At 40.6% G+C, this 24,178-nt stretch overlaps 2 protein-coding genes across 3 annotated transcripts in view; both read left to right on the top strand.

Moving 5' to 3' along the window:
• LOC306829490 (A disintegrin and metalloproteinase with thrombospondin motifs 2-like) overlaps positions 1–24,178 on the top strand; it is a 103,779-nt gene that overhangs the window by 15,814 nt on the left and 63,787 nt on the right. The window lies entirely within an intron of this gene.
• The window catches only part of LOC306829495 (uncharacterized protein), an 87,470-nt gene continuing 69,292 nt past the window's right edge, over positions 6,001–24,178 (top strand). The window contains exon 1 of the mRNA XM_079352545.1: positions 6,001–6,006. The gene's annotated coding sequence lies outside the window, so the exon portion shown is untranslated. The remainder of the gene's footprint in view (positions 6,007–24,178) is intronic.

The following is a 24,178-nucleotide window of genomic DNA, read 5'->3' on the forward strand; positions in this document are numbered from 1 at the left end:
CAGTTGCCAAATCACAATTCTCTATTATGCCTTAAAAAATCCAAAGTAGGCGTTTTATAGTATCGTAGTATGAGTCAACACAATCGGCTCTGAAACTGTAGTAGCCTCCAAATGTTTCGTGGGATTCTGTATTACTCACACCGTCTTCGTTGTAGTAGTGTTAGTGTAATGTTTTGGAGGTTTGTCACTTCATGTGTTTCCAGCCAAACTGGTCCAGTTGGAAAGAAAAGTAGTCCCATAATAACCTCAGATTAAGATTATTTTGCTATTTATAAATTATATGTCTTGATTGGGCCCTGGGTGCAAGGTGAGGCAGAAGACAGGAAGGAAAAACTTAGAATTGTTTGTTTTCATGTTCTTGGTATTAGGAGCTGGTTTGGGATTTTTGGTTTGGAGGCCTTCCAGTGGCTTTTAATTATTCCTTTTTATACTTCTTGACATCACCACACAGTTATCGTTGTTTGTTTTTTCCTGCCTAAAACGCTACATTTACTCACCATTGTATGAATAAAACTAACCTCTCACTGAGGATCTGTTGCCAAGAAATCTTAATAAAAAAAGTTGTTTATGTTTTTTTCTTCAAAGTGAGAACACTTAGGGAAAAAATGTTCCTATCAAAACTTGATATTGAATGTTTCAGTAAAATGTTTGCTGATATCAAGGTTTTGCATCACACTATTAACCAATAGTGTTAATCGCATGTTATAAAATGTTGTATTGGTTTGCTCTGATACAGAAAAAATGACGAAATGATTCATCTTTATTTACCTTTTCTTGAGTGCCTCTGTTTTGTGAAGTTAACCACAGACCGTGTGAGATGCAAAACTCAGGACAGTGCTGCACAACACAGCCACCTTGTTAACCCAACATCTTAAATTCTGTACAAAAAAGTGTTGTCTGAACACAATTCAGGCGGCTATTAAGTTGTCACCAGGATTTAATTAGGAAAGCAGCTTAGTAATGTGCTAATGTGACTTCTATGAGACAGCGTTGCATCAGGGGGAGACGTCCAGAGCCACACAGGCAGTAAAGGTTGTGTTGAAATGATGAACTCTGCATCTGAAGAGTGTTTTTTTTTTCTTTCGTCCTCCACTGGCCATCCATCTTTATCTCCCTTTTGCCCTTTCCACGTCTACCTCCCTCTCTTCCACCATAATGCGTAGAGGTCACATCCCCAGCTGAGTCACAAGCTGTTGTTTCCACACACTGACTACTCTACCTGCTAATGTGGCCAGCGAGCCTTTCTTCTTATCAGAAAACTCTGAAGCTTTACATGGAGATGATCTCACACTCGGCTTTAGAAGAAATGGTAAAATGAAGAGGTGTTGGATTGAAGACTTCATTGAAATCACTTAGAAAAACAACAACCTGGATGGGCATTAATCATTCCTGTGATAAGCTGGTAAGGTGACATCCTCAGTTGTTTCATGTTGATGAAATCTTAGATGTTAGGCCGTCAGTGTTGAGATGTTTTGCATTCCACCCCCACAGATATTATGCTAATGAGTGTTTGTGCTCCAAAATAGAGGTACAGAAGCACAGTTTGTATGTGAAAATACTGTCTTTTTCTCAGATGGACCATCTAGGTGCAAAATGTGCCTTACATGCCGACAAATTTAGCTTTTTAGCCACTTTGAATTTGTAGCAGGCTGGGTCACACACAGTGGGCAAAAAAACCCAACTGGGCTCAAAACAGAATCACATTTCATCTGGACATGTTGATCACCTGGATGAAAATAGTTTAGACAGTTTAGAAATAACGTCACGTTAATGTTCTACCCCATCAAGGAGCTGCTTAATACTCCAAACGCGAGTATTCTGCTACATTATTTGGCTTCATAAGAGCAGGTTACAACCTTTCAGTGTTATTATTTAATTAATTGATTGATTGATTGCATAACGTTTGTACCAACCAATTGCCACCCCTATATGCAGGATGTCAAGTCTTTCCTGAGCTATCTACAGTAGTTGTATTATTGGTGATAAACAAAAGTGAAAAAGAAAAGTACTAATAGAAATACTCATGGATTCTTATTTTCAGCGACTAAATGTCACTTAATCCTTTTATAAACTCTTCGATTTTCATAAGACAGGGAGGATCTTGGTTTGTTTACTCTCATTTCTCCGCAGTGCTGCTGGACGTTGACGCTCTCTTTCTGAGGCAGCTGTTTTCTGAAGCTCATCTCTCAGCGTCTACAGGGGACGTTGTGTGTGTGTGTGTGTGTGTGTGTGTGTGTGTGTGTGGGGGGGTGAAGGAGGGTGGGTGGTAATTTGGTTAGGGGAGGTAACTATGAGATATGGTGGAGAGGTAGGCAGGCTTTTTGACACAGCCATTCGCTGCTGCCTGGCTGTGATGTATAACGGCAATAGGAGACCTCGCAGAAAGCAGAATGGTTTGTACGTACCGAACAGACACAGTGTCTCACTCACACACACTCACACACACACACACACACACACACTCACACACACAGTAAATTGCGCACAAATTGAACCAATGGGCTCTTCGTCTAATAGGCACAAGGCCTTGCGTGTTTGGTGGATTAAGGTATCTGTTTGATCTCAACCAATGTAATACATGAAAAAGAATAATGTGGAGGACAAAATTGTATAGAAACCTTTTTTTTTTCCACCAGGAGCTCAAGTCATTTTTAGTCTCTTTCAGAATATGATAGCTTAAGTGGCTTCTGCCTGCACACAGCTCAAAGAGGGCTGATTTCCTTCCAGACGATGTGATTGTGTAAAACTGTGGCTGTTGCCTCCGCTTCCAGCCCCCAGTAATTGGGGCCAATAGAGGAGCCTGGTGTTTCCCATCTAGATGAAATCTATGGTTTAGCTCAGACAGGGTGTGAATTACAGTCTACTGTTCTCCTCAGTTGGGGAGGAAAACGATGCACATGTCAGTTTGTGCACGTGCGTGTGAGTGTGTGTGTGTGTGTGTGTGTGTATGTGTGTGTGTGTGTGCATGAGAAGCACAAATGTATTTATTTGTTTGTAAGAGGAGGGATTCCCCAGCGGTTTATTTTTTTCTGGTGGAGACTTTTTCTCTCAAGAGACTGCATCCATTTGTCCTGCGTGTGCGTGCGTGTGTGTGTGTGTGTGTGTATCACACTGTAAATGGGAGGACAGGTTTTGGACTACTATCATCGACGAAAGATTTCTGTATTCAGGCTGATGTACTGTATTTTATTTTCAGAAGCCTGTGGATAAAGTGTGGGAGAGCAGACACAGTGTAGATGTGTCAGTGTTTAAGTTGGCACCAATTAATATATGCAGTACAATATACATTCATGTTTGCATCCTCTCTCTCGCACAGCCTCAGGCTACATCCCTCACATTTTTTCATGTTTCCTTGCGTGCGTTTGAATGGAAGCATGGAAGTTTTGTGTACATGTTGGGATGTCATTTTATTCTGTTTCACATGATGTGGCCATTTAACCAGGGACAAAGAGCTCATGTAATGTTTCATATGGAAGTTGGTGAAAAAGTAAAAGTAGAATGATGGGAGAAAAAAAAACACCTTACTTTTTGATGCTAATTTTGTGAAACTCTTCTAAAGTTCATACTCATTTTATATTTAGAATGTGTTTGGACCATACGTCCCTCCTTAAGGACAACATTTTCAGACGGTGATATTGAAGTCCTTTAAGTCTTTTTGAAATGTATTTGGGGGATTTTTAGGCCTCTATTTAGAAATAGGACATTGGATAGAGTCAGAAATGGAACGACATCCAGGAAAGGAGTCACAGGTCAGACTCGATACCTGGGCCGCCCGCCTGGAGGACCACAGCCTCCATCTGAATACATCTTTTGTTTGGAGACTATTTACCACATGGGCTGCAGTGCACTCCATTCTGGGCTATGATGATGGTTGAAGTTTTGAGGCCATAGATATTATGATCAAAAGAGACAAAGAGGCAGTCAGGGGAGATAGATGTGTGAAACGAATGAGCGAAAGACGAAAATCTGATATTGAGGTCAACATTGGCTTCTTTTGAGAAAAAAAAAAGTGTGAAATCCATGACGTCACCTTTAATATGTCATTAGATCAGATAAGATGTGTATTACCATTTGCACAGGTACAGGACAGTACAGGTACACTGGAGACAGCTACAAAAAACAGTACAAGTTCAAAAATATAAAGGCAATATAAACAGAACAGTGTAGAAAAAATAAATGAATTGTAATTACAGCTGAGAAAATATAATTAGGTAGATTCATGTTATGTAATTAGCTTACTGATACCAATGCATCTGAAACATGTTTTTTATGGTGATAAATGGTATCAAATTACGTAATAAACTCTTAGTTTATTATTACATTACACAAGTTAAAAAAACAAAACATCATTGTAAAAAAAGATAGCCAGTGTCAGTTTACAAACAGTTTGAAATCTCCACAGGCTTGATTCCACTTTTTTCTTCCGTGTAGGGAATATTTGCAGAAGGGCTGGGGAGGGTTGTCACATCACCTTTGAGTTTTTCACCTCGATAAAAGCTGTGACTACATGAAAACAATGGATCCATGGAAGTCTATCGTCATGTTGGTGTTCACCACACCCATCTCACACACACACACACACACACACACACACTAGAATTATAATGTGAGAAAATAACTCTTATCATCATCGTAAGGGCCTTTTGTGTTATGTATGATCTACACAGATGCATATCTGTGTAAAAATGTGCATGTATGGTATACAAATGTGGAAACATTTCATGCAGCTCTTTTTTTTTATTTTTTTATTTTGTCCTATGACTTGATCGATCCGAAAATTCGCAGTGTTGTTCAGCACCTGAATAAGAAAGCAATCTCTCTCTCTCTCTCTCTCTCTCTCCCCTGCTATCTCTCTTTTTCTCACACACACACACACACACACACACACACACACACACACACACACACACACACACACCTCTTCAGGCAGAAAGGGTGAAGCTCGGAGCATGCCTTGGAATATTCCTTCTCAATTTGTGTGTCGGTGCTGTGGATACACAGGAGCAAGCAGAGGCCTTCCTTTGTCATGGAAACACCAATTTTTAATCTTGGGTCCTTAAACCAATGAATTCAAGCCTCTCACGTAGGGTAACAGACTCACTGACAAATGTATGCTCCCCAGATTGATCTGAAACGTGTGGCTGGATCAGACGCATGTATTATATTCAGAGATGCAGAATGAGACAACAAAAGGTGTAAAGGATCCAAACAACACCTGTAGTGTTAATACATGAGGCTAGATTGTTATTGAGGTGAAGCAGGGCTTATAACTGTTAAAGCAAAGCACTAACTGAGACTTGGAGAGGAATAATACTTCCTTCACAGCATATAAAAAAAGAAACTGGAATAGATTGTGGAAGAGTAAAAAAAGCTTGGCACATTTGTCACAAAGAAAATGTTTCAAGTTTTCCTCTGAGTCATCTCAGTATTTCTTTGATAACATTTAATTAGCAATATATCACTGTTCCAATGAGACCTAAAAATACACTTTTTTATATTAAAATATTTATTCAATTTTCGAAGTGTGTTATTTATTGAATTTTTTTTTTTTTTTTTTTTTTTTACAAAAACCTTGCCATCCACCAATTAGACTTTGGCCACACCCTCTCATTTAAACATGCGGCTCTGACGGTATCCCTGGCTACTGCCGGTAACCTTGGTGATTCGGTGGAGATATGCTGCAGTCAGTGGGCGTTGCCAGGGCGTGATATGAAAGCATAGCTGGAGCTGTGTGTGTGTGTGTGTGTGTGTGTGTGTGTTCGAGATCAAGCCTCTGTGAGAGACTTCATTTTGACGTATCCTTTGATGACGAGCACACACACACACACACACACACACACACACACACGCACACACACACACACACAGAAGAGATCGGGGAAAGGCTGTGAAATATGAAATAGCAGCATCTAAGTTCAGGTAGATTAATTTATTAAACATGTTTGTTCACCACAGAAAGAGGTTTTTAAGTGTTTTTTCACAAAGTATTCTTCTTCTATCTGCACTGTGATCTGTTCGTGTCCCTCCCTGTGGGCCTGAGAGGACCCAGAAGCAGGACTTCTATCTCTCTCTGTAATTTATGGCCAAATATTTGTGCCTAATCAACAGTTCTTCTGTATACTAAATCTCCTCAGCAACACAGATACACCTCCTCAGCATGGCCACTACTTCTATATATTTGTTTGGTCATTATGGTTAGACAATAAGTAAATCAATAGAGAAATTAACATTAAGTGCAAACATAATGCGTCTTTGAAATTATGTTCTCCCAAGAACAGTTCTTTGGTTTTTTTTCTGTGAATTAAGTTTATTGTACCCACTTCAGCATATTTTTCCTTATACTTAATTTTAATTACTAAACTCCATTTGTGTTAACTTTGGAAGTTCAACAATTTAAAGATATAACACATGAAATGAAGAAATACCAACAAAAAAAAAAACATTCTTTTTTTCCCACTTTGCTACTTTGTGCTTTTCCAACCCACTCCTGCCTTTTAATGTGCATAATCCCTCCCTGTGTTATCTCAGGCTAACGTACGAGGACGAGCACAGCAGAGTGGAGGAGATGCACTCGCAGGCTGAAGCTAGCAGTTTCCCAGAGAGGGTTGAGGCGGAGGCCAGCGATGTTCACTCGTCTGTCGAACACGCACACTGTCTATCTTTCACCAGAGAGAGACTCCCTTTGGCCTGGGCTGCCTTCATCAACACATTAGCAATATGCTTTGGCCAGCGTTTTTAACTTACTACAACAACACACAGGCGCTATCCAGACACAGAGGGGAAAGTGGGGAGGAGGTGCAAACAATCGTCACTGACTACAGACAATATGTAGATGACTTAATTGCCATTCCTTCAATGTTACGCCTGTTTTTTTGTCCTCAACCTTACTTTAACTCATTCTCCTTTCCTCCTCTGATGTTCCTCTCCTTTTCCTCCCACCCTTCTTCAAAAAGAGAGAGGTCATTACCCCCCCCCCCCCCATCAAATGTTTGACCCAATAAAGGGGTTTAATTACTATTGCCCAGCACTGGAAGTGACAGATTACAACTCTTAGTTCTCATTTTCCCCTGAAAAATGTATCACCAATCTGACAGCGAGCGTGTTTATGCATATTCAGTTCTATTCTGTGTTGTACACGATTGTGTGTGAAAATATTCTTCAAAGCAGCAGGTTGAAGGAGTGAGTGTGGACCTGTGTATAAATTTGTTGTATGTTGGTCCTCCTGAGACTCCGTTAGAAGAATGGCTTGTTGTAAATGGTATCCAAACTGTGCTAGTGCTGAGACTTTCAGAGCACAGTATAAAGCTGTACTTTGCATTGTATGTGTAAAGTGCCCAAAGAATAAGGATCATATATGCAATTTTAGCGGGATTTCTTTATGATCCCACACAGGGAAGTTGCTTTGCATACAAATAAGAGAAAACAAACGTCCGTCCTTTTCATTTGTAGAGAAAGAGACCATGTGTAGGACATTAGTTGGTGTGGGGTGCACATCGGTGGCCCTCCCAAGCGTTAAATTAACATCAGTGTAAAGGGTTATGTGAGTGTCCAGACCGTTTAGATATGACTATAAATTAATAAGCAGACAGGATCACAGCCCTGGAAGAAGAAGGCGAGTGACTGAGGGGGCGAGACAGAGGAGAAGAACAACAGAGAGGGGGCAGACAGATGAAATTACTCTTAAAGCCGTTCCCTTGGCACGTTGGTTAGGGCAGAAAATATCACCTGACAAAAACCTCTTTACTGGAGACCCACATCATGAGGTAAAAGGGGAACATTTCCGAACAGAAAATGTGCTTTAACATCCATAGCATCCTCTAGAATGACTGTTTTATCAATTAAAAAAAAACAATATATATAAATATATTAAAGCTTCTGTGAGGAACATTCTGTATGTGTTGATTTTGGCTCCCCCTTTGGACAAAGCTCTGCGTCACATATCTTTGATGTTCTTGTTCTGTACATGTGCAAGTTGTGTTATCAGACGAAAAAAACCAAAGGCTGTTACTGCAGCGAGCTGTAAGTCACCTCGTCTGACATCTAAAGCCCGTGATTTTCAAGATTAAAAACTACCAAACTACTATCACTGATGGTCTTGTATGCTTCTGTGGATCATATAGAAGCATTAATCTGTTCCTGTTTCATTACCTCTTAAAAAAAAACCCACAGGGGCTTTAAAAAGGCTGCGATAGGAACACTGGGCAAGCATTACTTAACATGAGGCATTTTTCATCTTGGGCAGCTGCTACCAACACTCTTTAACTGTTTACTATTGAAAATGACTAATTCTTCATGTTTACTGGGTTACACTACAGACAGACATTGTTGAGTCATAAAGTCTGAGAAACTGACAGACTTACAAAAACACAAATGTTTTTGCCAGACAAGTTTAGTCTGGAACAAACTGTTTTAATTTTTCTTTTCTGCCTTTAGACGATGAGTTAGATACACCAATTATTTAGCTTCATCCCTCGATGCTCAGGTTTAAAAATGTGACGATGTTTGGGGCTTATGCCTGCAACTACAAGCTCCTGCAACAACAATTCCTGTAGCTCAACAATACATATCAACAGTGCATCCTTGTTCTAAGATTAGATGTGTGATAAGATTCACACTCCATGTGCCTCTTACTGAATACCCCACTCCTCTTATTCTATGTTAATTGTTTGAGGTTAACACTTGCTTTGTAACTTTAAATCCTCACCGATGTACGGTATCCTGTGAGTGTGTGAACACAAATGGTGTGAGTTCCCTTTACATTAGTGTAGCTGTTGGATGAGACGCTCAAAGATCAGCTTTTCCTGGATTTTCTTTTTTCTTTTTTCTTTTTTTTTTGGTTCGGATGTCTTACAGGTGCAGTCGAGGTCAGGAAATTAAATATAAAATGAATACAACATATCAAATTTCTAATTTACAATCAGTAGCATGACAGGGACTTTGAGTGAGTTGAGTCCTCAGGAATTCAGCACACGATAGATACGGGAAAGTCAGTTTATTATGCAGACAATGTGAGGGGGAACGACGGTCTGTAGATGAAAGATCCAGTTATGCTCCACTTCTTCAGATCCATTTTTCCACTAGTGCCCCTAACCCTAGTATCCAGATCAAGTCCCTAAGGCCTGATGCTGATCTGTCATCCCCATTTCTACCTCCTGACTCTGTGAAGGTTTAATAAGTGTGCAGGGACATGAGAGAATGTGGCACTTTTCCCAGTTCCTGTCTCTTTTCCAGGCCTGTCCGGGACTTTTAAGGCTAATTCTCTTTAATGAGGCGAAGTCACATTGGATGTTGTATCGAAGCAGACATGGAGTATGTGTGTGTGTGTGTGTGTGTGTGTGTGTGTGTGTGTGTGTGTGTGTATCTATGTGTTTGTGTTTGAGTGTGTGCATTGGTAACATAAATGGCTTCAAACACCAAACTGTAAATCAAAGCTGATACTGACCTTCTGATTCCTAAGTAACCATAGCAACCAGGAGTGGTTAAACACTGTGCGTGTACTGATGTTACATTAATTTCCTGGAACTTATGGAGTGTGATACTTGCTTTGAAAGGGTCCTTTATCCTTGCTTTTATCTGTAACCCAGAGTAACCCATTCCAAATCAACTGTGTAAGTGTAAAATTGAAAACAGCTTTGTTTTTCCGTTTCTGCTCTCCGTGTCTAAGTAGTTGTGTCTTTTCAAAGAGGCCGGTTTCATTTAAAAGTGGTCCTCTTTAACCTTACAGCTTGCTAAAATATCAATAGCATTACCGCTGTGCTTTCTTTGACACATCTTGATGCATCTCCTCCACGCAGATCGTACAAGCTTCTCGCTGATAGATGTTGTGATGTTTCAGAAAAAGGTTGCTCCAACACATTTCTCTGCTCTGCACACTGTGCCCTTCTCTCTAGTATGTGTCCTGCTGCGCAGGGCTGTGATGGCTGCTATTCACAGGGTGGCCTTCGATAACACTTCTGGCATAAAGATGGTTTGACCTCAGTGTTGCTTGCGTGCGTGTGTGCGTTTGTGTGTGTGTGTGCGTGTGAAGGCTCATCGTCGAAGGATATGTCAAAATGAATGCGGAAAGATATGGAGAAAAAAAAAGTTTCATAGAAATCCAGCAGAGTAATGTATGTTTGTCCCTATAGCAACTGTATCTCTTAATTACAAATTGATACTGATGCAAAGTCATGCCTCATAGGCCATTTGGTTTAAGTGCTGAATTTTTGCATCATTCATACTGTTTGAATGGCTCACAGTGTGTTTAATGTCTTGCACTTTTGCTTAATCACAAAATGCCTTTGAACTTAAAATAGCAGAATCAGAATAGTTGCTGTTAAGTGCATAGGCTGGTGTGTGTGTGTGTGTGTGTGTGTGTGTGTATGTGTGTGTGTGTGTGTGTGTGTGTGTGTGTGTGTGTGTGTGGCATGTTCGACAACAGTGTAAATTTGAATTTGTCTTCTTGGTGCTCAAAGTGAGCAGTCCTGCAAACTAAATATGGCTCAATGCACATTTAATGATAACTCATATTTAGTTTTGTTGAACATATTTTCATCAAATTTGAATCGTGCTGTGATGAAATTCGTTTGGCTTAAATCCTTCTTTTTACATTCCAAACCCTCTTAGACCTGTCTTTTAAGTCACATTATTGCTATAACCCAGTGGCTCGCTGTGAAATGACCATTAGGTACTTAACTCTTCGTCTTGGTAGGCAGTCAGTAAAGTAATTAGATTAGTAATCAATAAAGTATTGTATCAACATTTCTTCTAGCATATCCTTAATCATTGTTCTGATGGGATGCCTAATGTGCTGACAGTATTTAATACTTTCATCTCAGCAGATCTTTCTTTCTCGGAGTCGCTCTCACTTCCACTCATGTTCTTGATTATCAGAAGCACTCCGCTTTGATTCGCGAAAATGTCACTCAGAACTTGTGCTGGATCTGGTTGGGTCCTTGAATGCAGCATTTAGGGCTTGAAGCTGTTTGAGTTGTATCCTGATGTAAGAAGAAGAGGATACTGTATCTGACATGAATATCCTTTAAGTCTTGTTCATATTTTACACATTTTGACACTTTACTTATTTCAGAGCTCACTCTAAAGTTTGTTTGTCCCTCAGAGTTATTTATCCCTGCACATTACAAAGCTTGAGTGTGTAGACTGAAATGATAGATCTGCTGTAAAGCCTGTAGACCTCAGAGGATCATCTCTTACCTCCTCATTGTAAACATGCAGTGTGTTCACTGTGTCACTGGGCTTAATAGTTCCATTTTCAAAAACTCCCTCTGGGGCTTCTTGATTTTAACACTTGTTTTGCTCAGGATTTTATTCATCCAGTCGAAATATGGTTGGATATTTTTTATTTCTCTTGATGTAGGATGCTCTCGGATATACATTTGTGAATAGCCTCAGGTTTGTCACTATTCTGAAGAGTCAATTAATAGTTAGTCAATTAACTGACGACTGATGAATCACATATCAACGTTTTTACTGCTGACATGCAGTTGTTCATAGAGGTGGTCAAAATAATCGATTCATGTACAAATCGAGATTCTTCTCTACTAAGATTAAAACTTAACCATAATTTCCAAAAGTTGATTTTATTAAAAAGAAAAATAATAATAAAAAAAATAAAATCATCAGATGCCCAAAGATTCCCAGGCCCTTGTTTCAAGGTTTTAGCAATCCCAGTGTGAGTTTAGCTGCTCTTTGTTTAAAATTAATACTTCATAACCTCTTATGAAATTAAATGTACTTAACCAGCATAATTCGTAGTTTGTGACGCTTTATCATTTCACATAAGCTTGTTTCTTTAGTTGCTTTGTTTCACCAATACATTTGACTGTCGCTAGCATTTTTCAGATCCTGTCAATGTCTGTATAAAGACAGCCTGTTTTCACTACCAGGTCATCAAATATGATAGCTTGGTTAGTGGTCCAATGCCTCTTGTGCCTTCTTATCTTTTCTTATATAGCATTAAAGTCAGGTGACGTTGTATGAAGCATGCAAAAACTGCTCGACATGGACATCAGTGGTGATGGATGTTTATAACAAAAAATGGAATTTGAATCCTAGGGAAAAAAGTTTAATTTTTACATGTTGAAGAAATGATCAAGAAAAGTAAGAGGTGGTTAGTGACTTATGTATGATATCAAAAAGGTTGTATTATGGGGGGCGCTGGTGGCGCAGTGGCAGCACGCGCTCCCATGCTTCGAGGCCACAGTCCTCACGCAGGCAGCCCGGGTGCCCCGTATGCTGCTCCCCACTCTCTCTCCCCAATCTTCACTCCCGTCCACTGTCCTTCCTCTCTAATAAAGGCAAAAAATGCCAAAAAGTATTTAAAAAAAAAGAAAAGGTTGTATTATGTGATGTACGTTAATAGCTGAAGTTAATAATGTAATTAATGTAAGTTAATAGCTAATTTTCACATATGAGCTACTGAAAACATCTCTTCCCCGAATCTATTAAATTGATTTTGTAGCCTTAACCTAACCAAACTGTGTCCTAACATGGCCGCTTAACTTTGACATTTCCAAACTTCTTTTTGCGAACTTGACGGCTGAGCGTTGCAGGGGCCGCACTGATAAAAGAGTGGTATCTGGATTTTTGTTATCTGAAGCGTACGGCCTCAGACCTCACTGCTGTATGTGCTGAAATCTCATTTTAGACATGAATCTTGATTTGTCAGTAACTTATTGTTGTTAACTTACTCAGCTCTTGTGATGCATCAAAGTTGATGACTTGCTAGTTTGTATAATAAGATACATCAGTAATGTGGTTCTTTACATAAATTATAACCACCACTTTTTAGGGAGGTGAATATTTGATGAAGAGCACTTTCCACCACAAACCTCTTTGTAAAACCTCATCATGTAGCCTTTTCATGCCAACAATGACAAGAGGAAATGAAGGCTCTTAAACCCCTGCCAAACACACACACACATCCACACATCCACACACACACACACACACACACACACACACACACACACACACACACACACACACACACACATACACAAGCCATTGGCAGGTAACTTTGTGTCTCAATATCCAGCACCCTCTGCTGCAGCGCCAAGGGTGCCACAGGCCTCTGGGTTGTGTTTGAAGTGCAACAAGCCGCTTCTGTCCTCGTACATGTCGCAGATGGGGAGCCTGAGCTTGGCATCAGGAGAGAGAAGGGGACTCCCATTGAGATCAGTCACAGGAAACAGAAAAGACAAAAACATGGACACACAGAAAGGGAAAATACATGGCACATACACATAGTCTGAAACATTTTTTAATATCTTTTGATTGCATTTCATATTTAACGAACAATAAGAACAATATCAGTGAATTAATTTGTTCTAGCGCAGTATAGACAAAAGTATATCTTTTATTGATCAATGCATACAAATTTCAGGCGACCCGATTTCAATTCCATGAAAACCTATGAGTGGTCGGGAAAGCCTGTTCCATCGCATCACATTTCATGTAAGTGGTTTCTTTATTTTCTTTGAGCTTTTAGAACAACTTACACAACTTTAATCCTGGGAAGTTGTGGCGGAAGTCTTGTTGGCCCAACAACCTTTTTTGAATTTGGCAAAATAAGCAACTGAATAGCAAAAATGACAATAAATGGTATATCCAGTTCTAGTTGGATCAATATTTATCTTTATTCATGAAGAGCTCAGTCACTCATTTAACCCTAAGAACCCATGATTTAAATCAACCTCTCTTTGTTTCTGATGAAGACTTCACCAAAAATGTGCTCTATGTATGTATACATGCTTTGAAAGACTGCTTGTAAAACCATCATATGCACAGACAGAAAGTACAGATGGGTTGAGTCTGGATACACACATAAGGAAAACCCACACGCAGACCCATAGCACATACACACAGTCACACAGAGGAAAGATCAGATGTACACAGACGGTTCAGTGCAGACAGTGCCGCTCACATCTCTATTGGCGTCTGGGCCAGAAGAGGAGACATCAGGTAATTAAAAAAGAAAAAGTGAGAGAAAGAACAAGGGAGGGGGAGAGTGGGAGGAAGGGAGTGGAGTAGGCCAGTAGGGAGAAAGATAATGGACAACCTCATGCAGCTTCGCCTGAAAACATAACTTGTCATTAGCGGTGCCATCAGCAGCCGCCATGTTAAATCCCTTGGGTTCTGCTACAAAGCTCGCCATGTACGTCAGGCACAAAGTCCTCCTGGAGGGGGGGCTGCCTCTTATTTTTTTGTTATCGTTGCCACTTTCAAACTTTGCATTTTGCCTTCAACTTTTATATAAGAATGATTTGCTGGCACCAATGCATGCGAGTCCAAGCCAGGTGTGCGTGTTCGTTGTGTGTTTGTCTCGGCCTGTCAAGTGGTTGAATATTAAATGGGAACTGTCAGGCCCGCTCAGGAAGAACTTTGCTTCTAGGCACGTCCAGCTCAGTGCTCCAGGCAAACAAGAGGAGAAAAATAAGAGAGAGAAGGTGAAGAAGTTCATCAGGGGCAGAAAACCTAAAACACCACTACAGAGTCAGAAGAAGAGAATAATGACAAATGTTGGTCTTAAGTCCCTTAGCTCCAGTCGATTGTCCTGTTTGGGAAAAATGAGGGAAGACAGAGTCATCATTATGAACATACACCTTGTTTTTACATTTGTTTTCTGTTGTCATGGCAGCCGTAAGTGACGTTAGCCTGTGTCATGTGTCTGTTTGTTTGACCCCTGTCTTTGAAGCAGAAAAAAAGCTTCAGAAAGCCCACAGAGGAGTTTTGAGTAAATAGAGAAAGAGATCCACCGACATTGTGAAAAACATTTGGCATAGTCTACATATTTAGAAAATACACAATGAACAAATGCAAAAATACCCACAAACTTTATTTGTTAGCTTCAAAGAGTAAAAAGGTAAACATGTGTTTCGAGGCAATTAAATAGCAATCAGGGACATATGAATTCCCCTCTCCACTTCTTTTTCTTTAAACTCTTGCCTGTAAACAAACTGAAGCAGAGGTCCGTCATGCAGGGGCAAAAATGAATAAGTAAAAACAAAAAAGTCACACATGCATATTATTCACATGGGGCTGTCCATTTGACTGGCTGTGCTGTTGGTGCAGAGGAGGAGGTAGAAAAGTGGCCGAGCGCTCTCTCTCTCTCTCTCTCTCTCTCTGCTCAGGCTGATTTGAAGTGAATGAGTCTCTCGTTCTGTACGCCATCTAAATATTTCAGCAGTTCAGGCGCCTTCTCTAAGCCTAGCCGCAGCGCTAACTTGTCATTGACCATTAGTGCTAACCTGCTGCTTCTGCTTCTCAGCTTTATCATCTACCTCCTTTGTTGCTCTCAACTTTGTTTCTCCTTTTTCTCCATGCTGTGCCGAATGCTAATATTAACCATAGGCAAATCTGCTCCACCAGAAATCTAAAAGAAAGTCAATAAGGGAGACAAAGAAACAACACAGTAAACGTTCATAGTTACATACATATATGAATAAGACATACTACGCTCTGGGTTATAGTTTATAGTTTATAGTTATTTTGCTCTGACTGAAATATGTTGGTCAGTCCAGTTTATCAAGAGGGTTAGTTGGAGGAAAATTTGGAGATCATGGTTTAACATGTGCAGCATTGGTTCACATTTAAACTCTTTTAAGTGAATAGTTGCAAACGAGGGAAACACACCCTGCATAAAGAAGCAAACAATAGAAATAAAACCCTCTGATAATACTCAGAGACTTTTATACACTCACTCACATAACACAGAGGCTGGATCAGTCGGAGAACAACAGGTCCGCCTGTCAACACAGGCACAGTCTGATTCCAATCGATTCAGATCTTACTTGTGGACACTGTTTTGGCTAGAACACACACACACGCACACACACACACACACACACACACACATAGACAGACAGACGTGAGTCATAAGCTCTAGGCAAGAATCTTTTATAGTGGCTTTGGCCCTTGTTGCTAATCTGTCTGTACCGCGGTGTGTGTGTGTGTGTGTGTGTGTGTGTGTGTGTGTGTGTGTGTGTGTGTGTGTGTGTGTGTGTGTGTAATGTAGAAGAGAGCGTCTCTGGAAAATATCGAGGGAGATGATGGATAAAACAGGTTTCTATAAGAGTCTTAGCCCTATGCTCAACCTGACAACAATTCTGGCTGAAATAAAAAGATTTGGTGCCACAGAGAAGACAGCGGGGTTGCGGGACCAAGACAGAGATGTGAAGCTGTCATTGTCGCCTCCCTTTTTTTCTCTGTGCTGCTGGGTTTGAATGGCCAGCGGACTCTCTCATGTCACATAGGCGCCTGGACAACTTGAAAACTGGATTTGTTTTGTGTCCAATTTTCACGAAAATTTGGTCCATTTCCAGCAGTTTGTTTACCATAAGTGGTGCACTCTCGTTCCCTGATTTCTGACTCTTTCCACTATTTTATATCTACAAAAAGCCAACAGTTACATCTAATAAAAAAAAGATTTCTTTTTTTTATTAACTTGACCTTCAAGGGGGAGGGGCGAAGTTTTTATGAGTGATCTAATCATGTCAGTCAAGCAAAAGTTCATCATAGTGGTTCTGAGGGACCTCTCATGTCTTATTAACCTTTGTCCCGGTGTGTAACTCTGCTTAAAGAGAGCTTTCTGAAAATGTTGTTTTAACCTCCACATTTAACTATTGCTGACTCCCTTTTTACACAAGATGAATCAAACTTAATGCATCCACTGTGCGAAAAATGAACCAACAAGGCTGCATCAACCCTTCCACTGTAAGTTTGTTTGGATCAGTTTGACAATGACTTTTCTATCTTGAAGTCAGGTCCAATTGTGTCTGGTGTGTCTAAGCTAATTAAAGCTGAATTATTGATACTCTAGTGAATAATTCAAAGGGGATAATTAGGTATAGAAACAATGGTAAACACAGGTAGAAGGGGAAAGAGAGATAGGAAATGAAATGGAGTGGAAGAAGGGGACAGTATGGCCTTTATTGCTCTGGCTCTGTGCCAATCCTCTCACTCTCTGGGCCCCCTCTCCTCCCACTCCCCTTCTCCATGTTTATATTATTCACATCACTCCTAAAGCCTCGTATTCTGTCCTTGACTCTTCTGTGTCCGTGTCTCTCTTTCACCCTTTCCTGCTTCCTTTCCTTCACTCCGACCTTCCTCCCCTATCTCCTCTTCCTCGCCTGTACCTGCTCTTGACTCCTCTCCTCCGTGCCGCACCCATTAGACTTTCCTTCCCCCTGTTGCTATGACATTAGCTAGCTGTAGCAGTGTCAGGTCGGTCTTGAGGGATGAGCCTAAAGAGCTAAGTCTAGCTTTTTTCATTTAATTACTCCTCCCTCTCCTTCTCCTTCTCTTGCGTCCCTCTCTTCCTCCTCCCACCCTTGCTCCTTGGATCTCACACCCTGCGTGAGTCTCCCTCCTCTTCTCTCCTGTCATTCTTACGCCTCTTTGTCTGCTGCTCTTTTTTTCTACCTGACTCCACCTGTCTTCATGCATGTATCCCCTCCCCCGTGTTCTTTCTGTCTCGCTGTCTGCATCTCCCAAAGAGAGGCGGTAGAGGAGGAGGTGGAGGAGGAGGAGATTGGAGGGACAAACATCGCACCCACTTCCTTCCTATGAAACTGCATGCAACCATGTGGAAATACTCCACCCTTATTCCCTTTTCTCTCTGGTCTGTTTCTTTGGACTAAGTGAGTGAAAACACTAAACAGGACCTCTGATTGTAGATGTGTTGCTGCAGCCAGTTTAACACACACACACACACACACACACACACACACACACACACACACACACACACTGCACACTGAGGCTCTGCAAAGTATGTAAAAGTGCATGTGTGGCTTTTTGTGTTATGGCCTAGGCTTGACCTTGATTACCACGGTGACAATGAAACTCCTCATTAGTGCTGGACTGGAGGAAACAGTCGGGTAATGAGGGAGCAGTATTGTCCTCAGGCAAACAAACACACACACAAAAATACATGCACACACACAGATGCCAATGCACCACTTTGTATTAGTGCTTGCATGCACCTGCTGACACCTGAGCTTATGCAAGATCTCATACATAAGCCTCATGCACACACGCACACACACACATACACGCTCCTTCTGAGTACATCTCAGTCTCTTGGCCCCCCACTCAGTTGTCTCGCCTCACCTTCTGTTTGGTGTTTTTTTCTCTCCCACACACATTCTGCCTCTACCCCCCGTCTCTGTCTTCCTCTCTGTGTTCTGCCCACCATACAGACCTCACAGACCTCACTGCCCACTGAGCTACGGGCCGGGAACATCAAAGTGTCGCCCTCTGGTGGAAAAGCACTCATGGCAGAAGATTATACCTTTTAATCCAAATTTTTATATAAAATTATCAAAGGAAAAATTCTTACACCCAATGACTGAACTTGTCGTATGACTGAGATTTGAACCATGACAAGTGTCATTGATTTTTATTCTTTTTTATAAATTGTGGTAGCTCATCTCTGTTAGTCCAGAAAAGCATGTTCCTTTCACATCCTGGCAATTATCAGCTATTAGAGTATTTAAGTTACCTAAAGAATTAGGGTTTTGATGTAAAGATTTGGAAAGCAATTCTCAAAAAAGTGCGTTGAGTTTTTAACCCAAGAGTTAAGCAAGTTCAGCATTGCCTAACCAGAAAAATAGTATGCTTAGCCAAGTATAGCTAACTTGTTCCTGTGTATGATAGTAAAGGTCAAAGAGCCCATAACAAAAAAAAAAAACAGAAGTGAATTGGGTTAAACAACAAAAGGCATTTTCCCCACCAACATGTTTTGTTGTATTTTCTTATTAAGTGGGACCCAGTACTGGATCTATTCTCCAATTTGTCATTTAAAAAAAAAAAGTCTGAATCATACGTTAAATTGGCCACAGTTGTAAAATAATGCATGACAAATTTAAAAACAGGTGATACAGGGGACGCCGGTGACGCAGTGGCACTGTGGCCCATGTATCGAGGCTCAGTCCTCGTATGGGCAGCCCGTGTTCGTGTCCGGCCCGTGGCAGTCCTTACCTCATGTCTCTCCCCACTTTCCTACCCTATCCACTGTCCTCCACTATAATAAAGGCTATAAAACGCCCAAAAATAAATCTTAAAAAAACAACAACAACAAAAAAAACGTGTAATACAGTACTGTGAGGAGAAACCAGTTCACTGGAACGTGTGCAATTAAATAGAGCTGATGGGGGAAAAAATACGTCCTTCCATCTTTCCATTTTTTTAAATTTAGTTTGTTGAAGCCAGTGCACATATATGTGTCATGTAAGGTTAGTGTAGTCCAAGCTGCAGCCTGAGCTATGAGCAAAATCATTTTCCTCCCCACAGTGATGAGAATAAACAAAGCTAAAGTGTTACAGCAAAGAAATATTTAAGAGGAAACAGTGTTGAAACTTGGTGTAGGATTGTTTTTCAAATGTATACAAAACTACTACACGGATACCACCAGATGGGTTATTGAGACGTGCTTATTTTTCTTAATGACAACTATAACAGAACTATAGAAATTCAATTCTTAGTCCTGTCATGCTGTGGCAATTAACTCCTTGAGTTGAAAGGATCCCATATTATGTTACATGCTCACAAACACGGTTCATAAACAAAGCAACAATGTGTTTCATTCCAGGACAGTAAACGGTCCATGGTCGTTTTTAAATAACTTTGTAACAAGGATTTTTTTGGAGAACTCAGGATCTGTGACTTTTAACATGACTCTTGTGAGGGAACGAAGGTAGGAACAGATGTGTGAATTTGAGTGAACCAAATACCTCTCCCTTTTTTTTCTCTTTTTCTGTCATTGTATATCCAACAAGAGTGATTATTCTCATGATTTTCCCACTTTGATTGCTCCTCTCAGAAGTGGTACGACATGACAGAGCCAGAAAGGCAGCTCTTACAATTCAAAGGTAGATAAGGGAGTCTATCTTGCACTCTGCCACTCACCTATCCACTCTCACAGCATTTTGACAGGCTGCAGTGGTAAAAGAGGAGAAACTTCAAAAATTAAAGAAGCAGAAGGTAATGACACATGGTGGTGTAAAAGATAGAGGGAGATAAAAGTAAAGGAAAAAAATCTGCCATGCCACACATACTAGTTTTCCATGGTAGAGACTATCTCAAATAGAATTGAACACAATATACAGATATGTAATAACTTAAACAAACTCCATAACAGAATAACTATTGGAACAAACTTTGAAAACAAGTTAGATATATAAGGTTTTAAAAGATGATTATGAAATATATTCCAAATAAATGAATGAAATAATATAAACAAATACTTCCAATAAAAGGATATGTGCAATATGACCCTCTTACCACTTAACGTCCACTGCATCAACGTTTTTATCCACCCATCCTTTTTATCTCTATGTATAAATCTTGCATAGACAGCTACAATAACATGGGGCGCATGGCTCTTAAAGACGTGCAGACATACATTGCTTCTTGTTAGTCAGTTCTCAGAAAAGTTCTCTTTTAACATGTTTTAAGAGTTTTCAGCCTGCAGGACCTAATAAACATCCTTAGGACAGTATGGCTGCTTGTGCTGTCTTTGAAGGTATCATGCTGACTTCGTCTCTGTGACAACATGCCTGACCCTCCGCTTTCTGCAAGAACAAATCTCAGTAGATGACACTTCAAACATGAGGAAGAGGGGGTTAACACTTAAAGTCCTGATTTTCTTTTTTTTTTTTTTGCAAGACTGGACATGTAATCCATCCATTTGGAGGAACTGGTCCCGAGAAGCATAACTTCTGATTTGCATGTATTTTGAGACATTCAGTTTTTATATGTCTCAGTGGCAAAGGTGTTACAATTCAAAAGAAGAGAAGACATGAGGAACTTTGATCCACAGCAGCAGTGCATAGTGCATGTAGACAGAAACATATTGATCTTGTTGCACAATAATATGGCAGGAAGTACCGGTAATCCAATACAAGTGTGATACATCATTTAGTTGCCTATTTCACTCATCGCAACACCTAGACGGATATAAATCCACCGGACACCGAATGATCCAGGGGAAATGTTTGATAAGACACTGATGTCAATATAGCACAAAAAAAAAAAAAATCAGCTAATGAAACATTTTACCTGAAACATCACACTGTGCATTTGTTTTACCCGCGCCTCCTTAGCAGCTTTATTTCATCATGAAGGTGAGTTCCAGCATTCATCAAAAGTAACACTCATCCACACACTCACACGTGTGTCTCCATCGGTAGCACTCCTCAAGCTGCTAACAAAGCGTTGTTATAAAATCAACAGTAGAGTCAGCACCGTTCTGTGATCTATCTGGTGGCCTCAGGAGACTTGTGTGTCTGTGTGTGTGTGTGTGTGTGTGTGGAGTAACAAGTGCATAAGCATGCCTTTGTATGTGCGTGCCTGTTTCTTTCACTTGCATGTGGGGTCAAAGGGTGGATCACAGGGGGTAACTCCCAGTAATAGCATGTGTTTGATTGGTTCTAGTTGCTGCCCTGACACTTTTTGATTGGCTGTCAGGCCTAGCAGTCAGATCAGTGAGCAGGTAGGGGAGGGTCCTCTGTCTGCTCTGTTGCTAGGTTACAGGTATACCCAATAGATGTGGAGATAGAGAGATAGAGTAGAGATAAAGACGGGGATGGGTGTGGATCTGAGCATGGATCTGTGTGCCACTGTGAGTGTGTGTGCATGTGTGACAGCCAGCAGAAGGGAGGGGTCGTTATGACTGAGGGTTAGGAGTGGTGGGAGGACAAAAAATGAAAGAAGAGGAGCGACAAAAAGTGAAAAATACTGTGGGATTTCTAATGAGTGAGAGGATTAAAGTGGGTTTATGCGCAGTGTTCATACAAACATCATTTATCCACAATCCAGCAATCCAAGCTGACAGCTTATCCAAACAACCAAAATGGATCGAATATGGAGAGATCTGAAAACTGCAGTGTTTCTTGCATTTCATTTTGTCATTTTGAAAACACTAAATGGTACCAAAATGCTTTATTTTGGGAATATAAAAGACTGAATAACTTGACGCTCTTCCACTTCCTGATTTAAACCCTGCAGGTGAAGAGATTCAATTATGACTGTCCAGCAGATCCCAGGCCTGTGGTCTGTTTGTTATTCATTAAAGTGTTGTTGTATTAATCACACACTGCCCCAGACAACACTGCTCTGAGAACAGCTGCTCGGCTGCACTTAGATTGCAATCATAGAGCGGTCAGTCGCCACTAATCGGGGTCATTTATCAATCCGGAAGACCACACACACATAAACGGGAAAGCAATGAATTACACACAAACACGAGCACACGAACACGCTGATCGATGGCTGGGCAAGGCCTGTAAGAGGGATTGATGGGTGCTCGGCTGGTGCCGTTTGTGTGTGCGTGCAAGTGCTGGCATCAGAACGACCTGGTGCACACAAAGGCTAAAGATCTGTAAAGATTAACCTCCACTTGATTAAAATGTGTGTCAGGCTTGTCAGTTTCAATGTAATGTGGCTGAGCAATTACTCGTTTTTTAATTTTCATCGAATCATTTCAAAGAACAATTTCTACAGATGCATTACAGATTGATTTAAATATCTCAATGACTTAGATGTTTGATGACAACTTTGAATCGCGTTCCTCGAAAGAAGGATGGTTGGACATTGTAATGCAGACAACTCAGTCAAAAATGTCTTTATCAACTGTATCTATAAAAATATATATCAAATCTGCATGATAAAAGAGCAAACTGTCCAACCAGTAGCTTCTGATAATTCAATCATGTGGTCTTCTGTCGTGGATTTAGAGTTAAAGGAGATCTATTATATTCACATTCACTATTAATGACATCACTCAGGGACACCTATTGTGTAGCGTTGCAGATTATGTAAGTTATGATCTTATTTATCTTATACTGGGGTCAATAAAATCCCTAATTTCAGCCTCTGAATGAAACGGTTCATCTGAGCTACTGTCTCTTTAAGGCCCCTCTCCACATGTTCCCACTTTTCTCCAATTGGCCAGCTCGGTTCGCAGTCGTAGGGAAATTTGAGTGAACTTCTGGGTGGGAAAGCGTCCTTGAAACAGCTGCTGGAGTGGCCATGTCCTATAACTTTGCTCTAATACGTTGGCAGCCAAGTCCCGTAAAGTTCACCGAACGACTTGTTCCTTGCAGCAGGGAACCACATGTGCAGATTACTCCTCGTGTTTCTTGTGTTTTAAAAATATTTGCCGAGGACATCCAACATCATAACATGATGTATTTAAAATATGAATCACTGTGATAGATCTCCTTTTAGTTTTTTGATCTGTTACAGAATGGGGACATTACATTGTTGACTTGTTCTTTTTAACATGTAAATATACACACATGCACAAACATGATCTTAATAGACATTTTTGAGGAGTGAGGAGGATACATGCTAAACAGTGAATGACTGCTACTGCTGCAGCAGCTAAGCAATGGTGTAGCATTCTGGGCTAGAAGTCTGCAGCTGTGGCAAGTTTTGCAGGACCAGCAGAAACAAATGTCCTGTATCTGTAGAGATCATAATGTGTCCTGCAGAAATCCTCTGTAACGGTAAACATTTGAAGTGAAAGTCGATCTATTGTTTTAAGGCGAGTTATTTAATTATAGTCGATATGAGCTTATCTTCATCTTGCACAAAGTTAATTTTTAAACTCTTAAACAAACGTTTCCTCCGAGATTGCCTGAGGTGTCCTGCCCCAGGGTGTGTTCGGAGCTCTGAGCTTTCCTTAATGGCACTCTGGCATTGTTAAAGATGTAAAAAAATAAAAAAACCAAAACACAACATCAGCCTCTCTAAACCCTCCGCTGGGGTTGGAGTAAGTTTGATCCAACAATATATCAGCTTTATGTTGCACAACCTGTGGCCCTCTGCAGCAAAGTGCCACTCTGTGTGGAAAGTGCCCGAGCCTCGCTTTGCAGAGACAACAGTACTGAGACTGAGTATGAATGCTTCTGATGGTTGGATCTTGTAAACTTTCCCTACACTTGTCCTTACTCCTCCATGTTGGTCAGGCCAAGAACATTTGGCTGTCTGGGAAAGCTGTCAGATTGTGGAGAGAAAAAGAACGAAGGGTGAGACGAGGGATGTGAGGAATGAGGGAGGAGGAGGAGGAGGAACTTATTTTTGTCTGTGCAGAACTGATTCTAAAGTAAATTATGTTTTCCATTCTTTAGCTTCTTAGAGATCTTTGTCCGTGACCCCAAAGCGTCCTTTTCTT

The sequence above is a fragment of the Symphodus melops genome (assembly GCF_947650265.1).
Source record: "Symphodus melops genome assembly, chromosome: 9".
NCBI classification, from domain to species: Eukaryota; Metazoa; Chordata; class Actinopteri; order Labriformes; family Labridae; genus Symphodus; species Symphodus melops.